Source organism: Arachis ipaensis, chromosome B03 (genome assembly GCF_000816755.2).
Source record: "Arachis ipaensis cultivar K30076 chromosome B03, Araip1.1, whole genome shotgun sequence".
Lineage (NCBI taxonomy): Eukaryota > Viridiplantae > Streptophyta > Magnoliopsida > Fabales > Fabaceae > Arachis > Arachis ipaensis.
This window is the reverse complement of record NC_029787.2, coordinates 45003223-45014673: the sequence shown is the minus strand read 5'-3', so window position 1 is coordinate 45014673 and position 11451 is coordinate 45003223.

The following is an 11451-nucleotide window of genomic DNA, read 5'->3' as shown; positions in this document are numbered from 1 at the left end:
AAGCCAATTACTACTAAGAGGGACTTAATTGAAAAAAAATTTGGTGCAGGGACCCAATTAAAAAGAAAAAAAGTATAGGGACCTAATTGAAAATTTTTCGAAACTATAGGGACCAACAGAATAATTAAACCTAAAAAAATACATGAAAAAAGTAATACAAAGTTAACATGCTTAAAAAAGTAACATTATAATTTAATGTAATTTCCGTTTTATCAATTTTCTATGTGTATTATTTTAATGAATATTATTCAAATAATATTTATTTTATCTAAATCATTTTCGGTACTGTGTTGACACAAACTCATGGCTACTTAAAATAAATTCTATGAAGTCACTTCTATTTTAGACTTAATTATTATATCTTTGGCCTGTACAAGCGAGATATTTAAGAAAAAAGTGAAGTTGTAATTAGGATTCAATTTGTATTTGTTAAATTTCTTTCTTTTTTACCTTCATGCTTTCTTTAAGTTTATAATTATATAATGAAAATAACTTTTTAGATCAACAATCAATTACAAAAGTACGGAGAACAGAAACCAATCGTATTTTCTAAAGTCTGACAAAATTGAAAATAAAAATCATTTTGTAAAAAAGAAAATAGATAACAAGAACAGAAAATATTTTCGCAAATAACTCGCCCCTTAGTTTGTTAATGTGTTAAATTGAATCGCTCAATTTGATAGAAAATCTGTGTTAGTGAAATTTTTAAAAAAATGTTATTCTAAGGTGTGTTTTGTAACTTGGATTGCTAATCATTTTAAATTTCACTATTTTTATATTTTCTAACATGAAGCTATAGTCTACGTAGAATGTGAAAAACAAAATGACACTTTATTTTAAATTTAACAGTAACTGGCCATGAAATAAGACTTTAAGTTTGATTGAAATGACTTATTGAAACTTAATTAGAAGTGCCAAAGAGATCTTCTGTTAATCACATCAATGAAAATGCAAATTCCAAATATACAAGTTATTACAAGTTAAATAATATTTTTGTGTGGATGTGTGTGTTAAATTTGGTCCAAATTACTAATGCACAATTTTTCTACATTAAAATATTGCATTCGAAATCAAAATATCTTTATCTTAAATAAATAGCTATAGTTAACACTTAATCATAATGGAGATGTCATGCTTAACTTTTAATTAGACCTGTAGTTTAAACTACGGTTGTGACATCATTTTTAATTTCTCCGCATGTAACTTTATAGGTCAGGGATTAGTTGAAGTGACCGTTGTTAATAACCCATGGTGCTAATTTTAATAGGTTTCCTTTGAGTGTGGTTTATAAAAATTAAAATGTGTTTGTGTAAGGAACCCACAAACCATTGATGCAGAGGCAGCACGTGGTTCTCAAACAGATACAATAAAAATGATGGTCTACTTCCTATTACAGATGACAATCATTGGTCTATGGTAGGCGACGCAAATGATGCTCATTCCCTCCAAGGGAGAACGATGCCAAGGTCATTGGAACCAAACAAAATGATGATAATTGTAGTAACTGAACCTCAACCTACTCAGAGTTTAAGTGTTTTCCTTCACTTCACTGCCAATGGGCCTAAAGTTACGGGCCACTTTGCCCATGGTGGGGCACCTGATTATGTTTTGTATTATCATTGGGGTTAATTTTTTTAAAGGGAATTCATGTAATTTGTCTTTGCTCTCCTTCTATTCTCTGCATACGTGAAAAATAGGCGCGAAACATATATACAAGGCTAGTAGCACAATATCCTTGTTTCATCCATAAGAATTCTATGATCAGGGAATCACATTTCGTGATGTTGAGAGATAAACCCAATTGAAGCCTTATGATCAAATTTTTTTATGACGGTAATGTGCATGAGTGAAATGAACAGTAGTAGAAAGTACTAATTCCCATAGGTGTTTCGACGCATGAAAATGCACCGTAAGAAGCAAAAAGTGGAGTGATTACCTTTCTTTTTACCCATTTCATAACAATGATTGGTGTAAATCACATCATTTTCATTTTACACTCAAATCCCGGTAAGCTTCATCAACACAACACTCTGTTCATCTTAGCTTTGTCAAGGCGGAACCCCCCATTCAGCACCATCAAAACAATAGTAGGGGTGATGAAAAACTTTGATTCCTTCTTTATGGATTCTCAAGATCCTTCAAATGATCACGGGTAAGCAACATAGATGGACGTTTGGATATTTTTGTGTAGTTTTTGTTACCACATTCATAGAATATGAGCTTTATGTTGTGTCTTTTCTTTTTTGATGGGTTGTAGGTTCGACGACATACTTAACGCTGTTACCATTCCTCTGCTTGACACCATTCTAGAGAACAATATGAACCTGGAGCTCAGTGTTGAAATGGTAGGTGTTAAATCCGTGCTCTTTTTTCCCGTTTATGTTTTTGTTGGCTTGAATATAGTTGATGTTGAGAATGTCGTAGTAGTAGCCAGCATCTTTTTTTGTGAGTTAAGAAACGTTCATCTGTTGACAGCCTCCACTAGAGCACTTGTCCCAAATTGCTCATGGCGGTGGGGACATTGCGAAAAATGACGAGAAAGACTTAGTTGCCCGTATACTGAATTTGGTTGAGGTATGCGTTGAGACCCTTCCTTGAAGGTTGTGTGCCTCTACGTATCAAGTGTATGGATGTTGAATGAACACTAAGTACCGGTGCTGATGGTAACCCTATGAAATGTTCCGTTGCATTGACTTTACGTTTCGTTTGTGGTTGACCCCTAAGGAGAACCATGTGTTGCCTCCTTTTCTCTTCAAAAAACCCTAGCCACAAATGCGACACTGGTTTTCTCATACGGCCATTTGGTATTACACTGTATGCTAAAATCATTAGGCTTGACATCGCCTTATCGGTGTATTAGTCAGAAGTTGGTATTCCCTTTTCGATTTAATGATACAATGTAAATGACTGCTGTACAACGTCGTCTATTGTTAATGTTTGTGTGACTTATTCTGCAAGGCATTGAGCATAATGTTGCTGATGTGGACGATCGCATTGCAAAGTTAGAGAGAAAATCAGAGATGTCTGCGAGCATGCTCCTTAGGATCCTTGAAATGACTCAAAAACACTATGACGACCACCATAAGATTATAGTGGTTCCGAGGTGGAACGGGGAAAATGATCATGGAGAAGTTGTGGATGTCGAAAGCCATTATGGTTACGCAAAGGTGCCAGACAAAAACACACCAATTTGGCCATGGTGGGAAGCTTATAGAGTAGGGTATCTCCTCTAGTGTCAAATCCACAACAGAGAAAGGGAAGACAGTCCAGAAAGAATGATCGCATGATAATTCCCTGTTGGATATTTTTGTTCCCAATTCCCCTTGAAGATGATGTCGTTGTCATCGAAGAATTACATTCCAGCCATGAAAAAACTATTGGAATCTCCATTATTGCATCTGCAGAGAAGTCTTCTTTCCCGCATTGGTAAAAGACATGATAATGCTTTACCCCGAGGCAGAAAAAACCATTTATGTTAAACAAATTTAACTACCTTGATGTCCATGAATGTTTGTTTATAGAGCTTTAACATGTACTTCTGACCAACTCTTGGGATGGAATTATCCAGGGACGAGCTCAAGGTGACAGCATATATTTTTCAACTCAAAGACGTAGATCCCATTTGGAATCTTGAGTAAGCGCCATTGACACTACCTGCGTAATTAACGTCAACAATGTCACACAATTCACGTTGGTTATATGATGGGCAGAAAGGGCTGCTGTCACCTATTTTTTCTCTTGGTTGAGCCACACCCAATGTATCACGAAAAGAATGGCCATTGCAAAGGCAAAAAATATTTCATGCTTACTATTACTGTTGTTGTTGATGATGATATTATTGTTATTATTGTTGTTGTTGTTGTTATTATCATTAAATTTAATTATTTTCTTGATCTCTATAGTTTTAATAAATTTATTATTATTATTAGAGAGCTATTTGTTCCACGGCCCGACCCGGCCATGACTGGCACTTAGAAAAGTCATTCCCGGCAAGTCTCAAAAACATATTTCACAGAAAAAGAATCAAATACACTATCCTAAATACTATTAGCACATACTCAAATATTAGATTTAACTCATATATATATACCAAACAAACCATCTTAAATGACTATGGTCAGACCTTCCTGTGACGTATAGAGCACTTAACAAATCTAAAGATTTATCAAGATATATATATACAATACGTCATGTCCTTGAACAATAAAAACCCACCAATTCAAGAGAAAACTATAGTGAAACTTATGGAATAAAGTTAGGATCAAGGCTCTTATCTGAGAAAAAAAGAAAAACAGAGTGAGTTTTGCAACTCAATGGTAAATAAAGCATCCATAGCCCACACGAGACAATTGGATAAATATAATGCGATTGGCTAAAGTAAATTTACTATAGTAATAGTGAATAAAATATATTCAAACACATAAGCAAATCCATTATAATAATAGGGATAGAAACATATTCCCACGCATAGATGATTAACCTTAGATTTCAAACATTCAAGTTTCTAATATTCATTTATGCAAAAATAAGCCGAAGGTTATCTAATTCAAAAAAAAAAAAATCTCAGAACAAGAAACAAAAATTACACTTAGGTGACTTTTTCTTTGTGTGAATTTTGAAATAGACATGTTTTACAAGTTTTGTGAACATGAAACAGATATGTTCCACTGGTTTTGTAGACATGAAACAAACAGGTACCATTTCATCTCATATGGTCCTGAAAATGTATATTCGATCAAGGTGCACCAATCGCTAGCTGCAGTTTCTAGGATAAAACCTTCCAAAACCTCTCTTATACATACAAAATATAATTAGGCTAAGGGTTGTCAATCAATTCAAAAGTGTAGCATCAATCAAGTACTTTGGTGCACGAATTATGAATCACACTTCTCACAACTCGTACCACTAACCAGCAAGTGCACTGGGTCGTCCAAGTAATACCTTACGTGAGTAAGGGTCGAATCCCACGGAGATTGTTGGTTTGAAGCAATCTATGGTTATCTTGCAATTCTTAGTCATGAATTCAATTATATTTATCAGTTGAATTGCGAATAAACAAGAGAGCATGGGTTAAAGGTTACTTGTTATGCAGTAATGGAGAATATGTTGGAGTTTTGGAGATGCTTTGTCTTCTGAATCTCTGCTTTCCTTTGTCCTCTGATTCACGCATGCACGTCCTTCTATGGCAAGCTGTGTGTTGGTGGATCACCATTGTCAATGGCTACCATCCATCCTTCCAGTGAAAAGGGTCCAAGTGCGCTGTCACCGCACGGCTAATCATCTGCAGGTTCTCAGTCGTACCGGAATAGGATTTACTATCCTTTTGCGTCTGTCACTACACCCAACACTCGCGAGTTTGAAGTGCGTCACAGTCATCCAATCCCAGAATCCTACTCGGAATACCACAGACAAGGTTTAGACTTTTCGGATTCTCATGAATGCCGCCATCAATCTAGCTTATACCACGGAGATTCTGATTAAAGAATCTAAGAGATATTCATTCAATCTGATGTAGAACAGAGGTGATTGTCAGACACACGTTCATGGATTGAGAAAGGTGATGAGTGTCACTGATCATCACCTTCTCCATAGTTAGGCGTGAATGGATATCTTAGATAGGAACACGCATGTTTGAATCGAAAACAGAAATACTTGAATTAATTCATTGAGACACAGCAGAGCTCCTCACCCCCAACAATGGAGTTTAGAGACTCATGCCGTCAAAGAATACAAAGTTCAGGTCTAAAATGTCATGAGATGCAAAATAAGTTTCTAAAAGTTGTTTAAATACTAAACTAGTAGCCTAGGTTTACAAAAAGTGAGTAGACTATGACAGATGGTGCAGAGATCCACTTCTGGGACCCACTTGGTGTGTGCTGGGGCTGAGACTTAAATAATTCACGTGCATAAGGCTGTTTTGGGCGTTCAACGCCAGGTTTGGATCCATTTCTGGCGTTGAACTCCAACTTTTAATCCTTTTCTGGCGCTGGACGCCAGAATTGGGCAGAGAACTGGCGTTGAACGCCAGTTTACGTCATCTATCCTTGAGCAAAGTATGGACTATTATATATTGATGGAAAGCCCTGGATGTCTACTTTCCAACGCAATTTGAAGCGCGCCATTTCGAGTTCTGTAGCTCCAGAAAATCCACTTTGAGTGCAGGGAGGTCAGAATCCAACAACATCAGCAGTCGTTTTTCAACCTGAATCAGATTTTTGCTCAGCTCCCTCAATTTCAGCCAGAAAAATACCTGAAATTACAGAAAAACACACAACTCATAGTAAAGTCCAGAAATATAAATTTTTCCTAAAAACTAATGGAAATAAACTAAAAACTAACTAGAACATACTAAAAACTATATGAAATTAACCCCAAAAAGCGTATAAAATATCCGCTCATCACAACACCAAACTTAAACTGTTGCTTGTCCTGATGATGAGAAAAATAGACTATAACTTAATTGGATGTAAAATCAAAATAGACACTAATTACTATTATATGACTCCTAAGGTGAACTTCTATAATGACACTATCACAAAGTTAAAGCAGAAATTGGAATTTAACAACCTTTGTTCTGGGAAGTGGATGTCCCTCTGATCTGTGGGGTGCTTGGTCCTTCAAGAGATAACGTCTGGCGCTTCAATTCCCTTAAGTCACGCCCTTGCTCCTCTTGTTCTTTAAACAAATAGGTAAGAATTTGACTTTGTTCCTTCTGTTCTTTTATTATTTGTTCCATAACTTCTTGCATCTTGGTAACTGATGTTTCAAGATACTCCCAATATTCAGATTGAGGGATTTCTGGGAGAAATTCCTGTGTTTTCTTCTTGATGGGGTCATCCTGTGCTTGTTGTTTTTCCATTGATGCTTTGGTGATTGGTTTCTCAATTGACATATACTCAGTTATTCCCATCCTTACTCCAGCGTCCTTGCAGAGCAGAGAAATCAAGCTTGGGTAAGCCAACCTGGCATCTTTAGAATTTTTATTAGCAATTTTATAGAATTCAGTTGAAATCAGTTGATGAACTTCCACTTCTTTTCCCATCATGATGCAATGGATCATCACTACTCTTTTAACAGTGACTTCAGAACGGTTGCTAGTGGGCAGCAGAGAATGCCCAATGAAGTCCAGCCATCCTCTGGCGACTGGTTTGAGATCTTCTCTTTTGAGTTGATTTGGGACACCCTTCGTGCTGGTGGTCCACCTGGCTCCAGGAATACATATGTCCTCTAGAATCTTATCCAGACCCTGGTCTGTTCTCATCATTCTCCTGTTGAAAGAGTCTGGATCATCTTTCAACTGAGGTAGCTTTAAGATCTCCCTGATCTTGTCAGGGTTGGTATGAACAATCTTTCCTCTGACCATGGTCCGATATTCATAGAAAGCAGTTCCAGATAGTTTTTGCTTGTCTGTCTGCCAAATATTAGCATAGAACTCCTGGACCATATTCCTTCCCACTTTCGTTTCAGGATTAGCTAGGACCTCCCAGTTCTTGATTCGAATTTGCTCCTAGATCTCCGGATATTCGTCTTCTTTCAGATTGAATCTAACTTCCGGGATCACTGATCTTAGACCCATTATTTTGCAATAATGGTCTGAATGTTCTTTAGATAAGAACTTTCCTTGATTCCAAAGTGGTTTTGGAACGCTCTCTTTCTTGCCTCTTGAAGTGGTTTGTTTTCCCTTAGGAGCCATGATCTTAGTGATCTCGGATAAACACACCAAACTTAGAGGTTTGCTTGTCCTCAAGCAAAAGAAAAGAAAGGAGAGGGATAGAAGGAGAGCTAGTGCAATTGTTGATGGAAGGGGAGGGAGGCCGAACCCATATTTAAAGGGAGGGGGGTGGGTTCGAAAATTTAGAAAAGATATGATAAAAAAGATTGATTTGGAAAAGATAAGATAGAAGATATGATAAGAGAGGATATAGTTTAAAATTGAAAAGATATGAAAGATTTTTGAAAAAGATAAATCTATATTTTGAAAAAGATAATTTGGAGATTTGAAAAAGATATTGATGAGTTGAAAAGATTTTTGAAAAAAAGAGTTGAATTGGATTGAAAAAGAGGAATTGTGCTTATGGATTAAGATACATTTGATATTTTTAAAGTAGGATTTTTAGAAATTAGGGATTTTAGAAATCAGGGTTCTTAACATGTTTATGCAAGAAATCATGATTTGAAATATGGGAATTAAAATTAGAATGAAAAATATGAAGAAAAATGAAATTACCTCCTCCCCATCATCCTGGCGTTTGAACGCCCAAACACTGCCTGTTTTGAGCGTTCAACGCCCAAATGCTGTTCTCCTGGGCGTTCAACGCCCAGTTGTCGCCCTTTTCTGGCGTTGAACGCCAGATTGCTATCCTTACTGGCGTTCAGCGCCCACTGGCTGCCCCTTTTGGGCGCTGAACGCCCAAAATAGGCTTTTACTGGCGTTTTCTTGCCAGTGAGCTCTTTTTCTCTGTTTTGTGTGCAGATTCCTTCTGTAACCCTGTGAACTTATGCAATTGATTCTTTACCTTGTTATCAATGAACTCTATATAAACAAATAAAAATAGGGCAAAATGCTTAGAGGATTGATGCCCCATGGCTGGGTTGCCTCCCAGCAAGCGCTTCTTTATTGTCTTTAGCTGGACCTTGCTGAGCTTTTAATCTAGCTTCAGCCTTGAGCACTCTTGCTCAACGTTGCCTTCAAGATAGTGCTTGATTCTCTGTCCATTGACAATGAACTTCTTATCAGAATCAATATCCTAAAGCTCCACATAACCATATGGTGATACACTTGTAATCACATATGGTCCCCTCCACTGGGATTTCAGTTTCCCGGGGAATAGCCTGAGCCTAGAGTTGAACAATAGAACCTTTTGTCCTGGTTCAAAGATTCTAGATGACAGCTTTCTGTCATGCCACTTTTTTTATTTTTCTTTATAAAGCTTGACATTTTCGAAAGCAGTGAGTCTGAATTCCTCTAGCTCATTTAGCTGGAGCAATCTTTTTTCTCCAGCTAATTTGGCATCAAAGTTTAGGAATCTGGTTGCCCAGTAGGCTTTATGTTCCAGTTCCACGGGCAGGTGACATGCCTTACCATAGACCAGTTGGTATGGAGAGGTCCCTATAGGAGTTTTGAATGCTGTTCTGTATGCCCACAGAGCATCATCCAAGCTTCTTGCCCAATCCTTTCTACGGGTATTTACAGTCCGTTCTAGGATTCTTTTTAGCTCTCTGTTAGAGACTTCAGCTTGTCCATTAGTCTGTGGATGATATGGAGTCGCCACCTTGTGGCGAATCTCATACCGGACCATGGCAGAGTAAAGCTGTTTGTTGCAGAAGTGAGTGCCCCCATCACTGATTAGTACTCTAGGGACACCAAACCTGCTAAAGATATGTTTCTGGAGGAACTCCAGCACTATTTTAGTGTCATTGGTAGGTGTGGCTATGGCCTCAACCCATTTTGATACATAGTCAACTGCCACCAGAATATAAGTGTTTGAGAATGATGGTGGGAAAGGTCCCATGAAGTCAATTCCCCATACGTCAAACAACTCAATCTCCAAGATTTCCTATTGAGGCATGGCGTAACCTTGAGGCAGATTACCAGCTCTTTGGCAACTGTCACAATTACGCATAAACTCTCGGGAATCTTTATAGAGTGTGGGCTAATAGAAGCCACATTGGAGGACCTTGGTGGCTGTTCGCTCACCTCCGAAATGGCCTCCATATTGAGATCCATGGCAATGCCATAGGATCCTCTGTGCTTCTTCTCTAGAAACACACCTACGGATTATTCCGTCTGCACATCTCTTAAAGTGATAGGGTTCATCCCACAAGTAGTACTTTGCATCAGTGATTAATTTTTTTCTTTTGTTGCCTGTTGTACTCTTTGGGTATGAACCTTGCAGCTTTATAGTTTGCAATATCGGCAAACCATGGTGTTTCCTGAATGGCAAATAAATGCTCATCCGGAAAAGTCTCAGAGATCTCAAGAGAGGGGAGGGGTGTCCCTTCTCCTGGCTCTATCCGGGACAAATGATCAGCCACTTGGTTTTCTGTCCCTTTTCTGTCTCTTATTTCTATATCAAACTACAATGTCAGTGGGAAAGGCGAATGGCCCAACTCTGACAATCATGTCTTCAATCACGCCTGATGGGTATTTAATGGAGCCATCAGCAAGTTGGAGACATATCCGGGTTTGTTTAACTTCTTCAGTTAAGCCAAGCTTTCTGATAGTGGATGCCGGTATTAGGTTGATGCTTGCCCCAAGATCACATAAAGCTGTCTTGGTGCAATTACCTTCTAATGTGCATGGTATCAGAAAACTCTCAGGGTCTTTAAGCTTTTCAGGAAACTTTTTAGAATGACTGCACTGCATTCTTCAGTGAGGAGAACTCTTTTAGTTTCTCTCCAATCCTTCTTATGACTCAAGATCTCTTTCATGAACTTGGCATAAGAAGGTATTTGCTCAAGTGCCTCTGCAAATGGCATCTTTATTTCAAGAGTCCTGAGATAATCTGCAAAGCGAGCAAATTGCTTATCCTGCTCCTCTTTCCGGAGTTTTTGAGGATAAGGTATCTTGGCTTTATATTCCTCAACCTTAGTTGCTGTAGGTTTATTGCCTACAGAAGTGGTTGAAGAAGCCTTTTTAGAGCGGTTGTCATCAGCACTTGTGTGTGTCTGATCCCTCACTGGCAATTGAGTGCCAGAGTTAGAAGCTGGAGTGACGTGAGATGCCAACTCCTTGTCTGTTCCTGGCGTCTGAATGCCAGAATTGTGCCCATTTTGGGCGTTCAGCGCCAGATCTTGCCCATTTTGGGCGTTCAACGCCAGATCCTTGCTTGTTTCTGGCGTTGAACGCCAGTCCTTGCTTGTTACTGGCGTTGAACGCCAGTCTTGGGCATGGTCTGGGCGTTCAGCGCCAGCCTTCCACCAAATTTCTGGCATTTTAACGCCAGAATTATTTTTCCCTGGGCTCTTACTGTCCTCAGGTAAATTTTGGGTGGTTTGCTCATTCCTTAGCTCTTTGCTGCCTTGAGGTGGGGTATTTAATGTTTTCCCACTTCTTAATTGAACTGATTGGCATTCTTCTGTTATTTGTCTTGACAGCTGTTGCTTTGTTTGCTTCAATTGTTCTTCCATATTTATATTAGCCATCCTTGTCTCTTGTAGTTTATCCTTGAATTCGGCTAACTGCTTTGTTAGAAAATCCAATTGCTGATTGAATTCAGCAGCTTGTTTTACAGGGCTGAGTTCAACAGTTACTGTTTTAACCTCTTCTTTCATGGAAGGGTCACTGCTTAGGTACAGATGCTGATTCCTGGCAACTGTATCAATGAGCTCTTGAGCCTCTTCAGTTGTCTTTCTCATGTGGATAGATCCACCAGCTGAGTAATCTAGAGACATCTGAGCTCCTTCTGCAAGCCCATAATAGAAGATGTCTAACTGAACCCACTCTGAAAA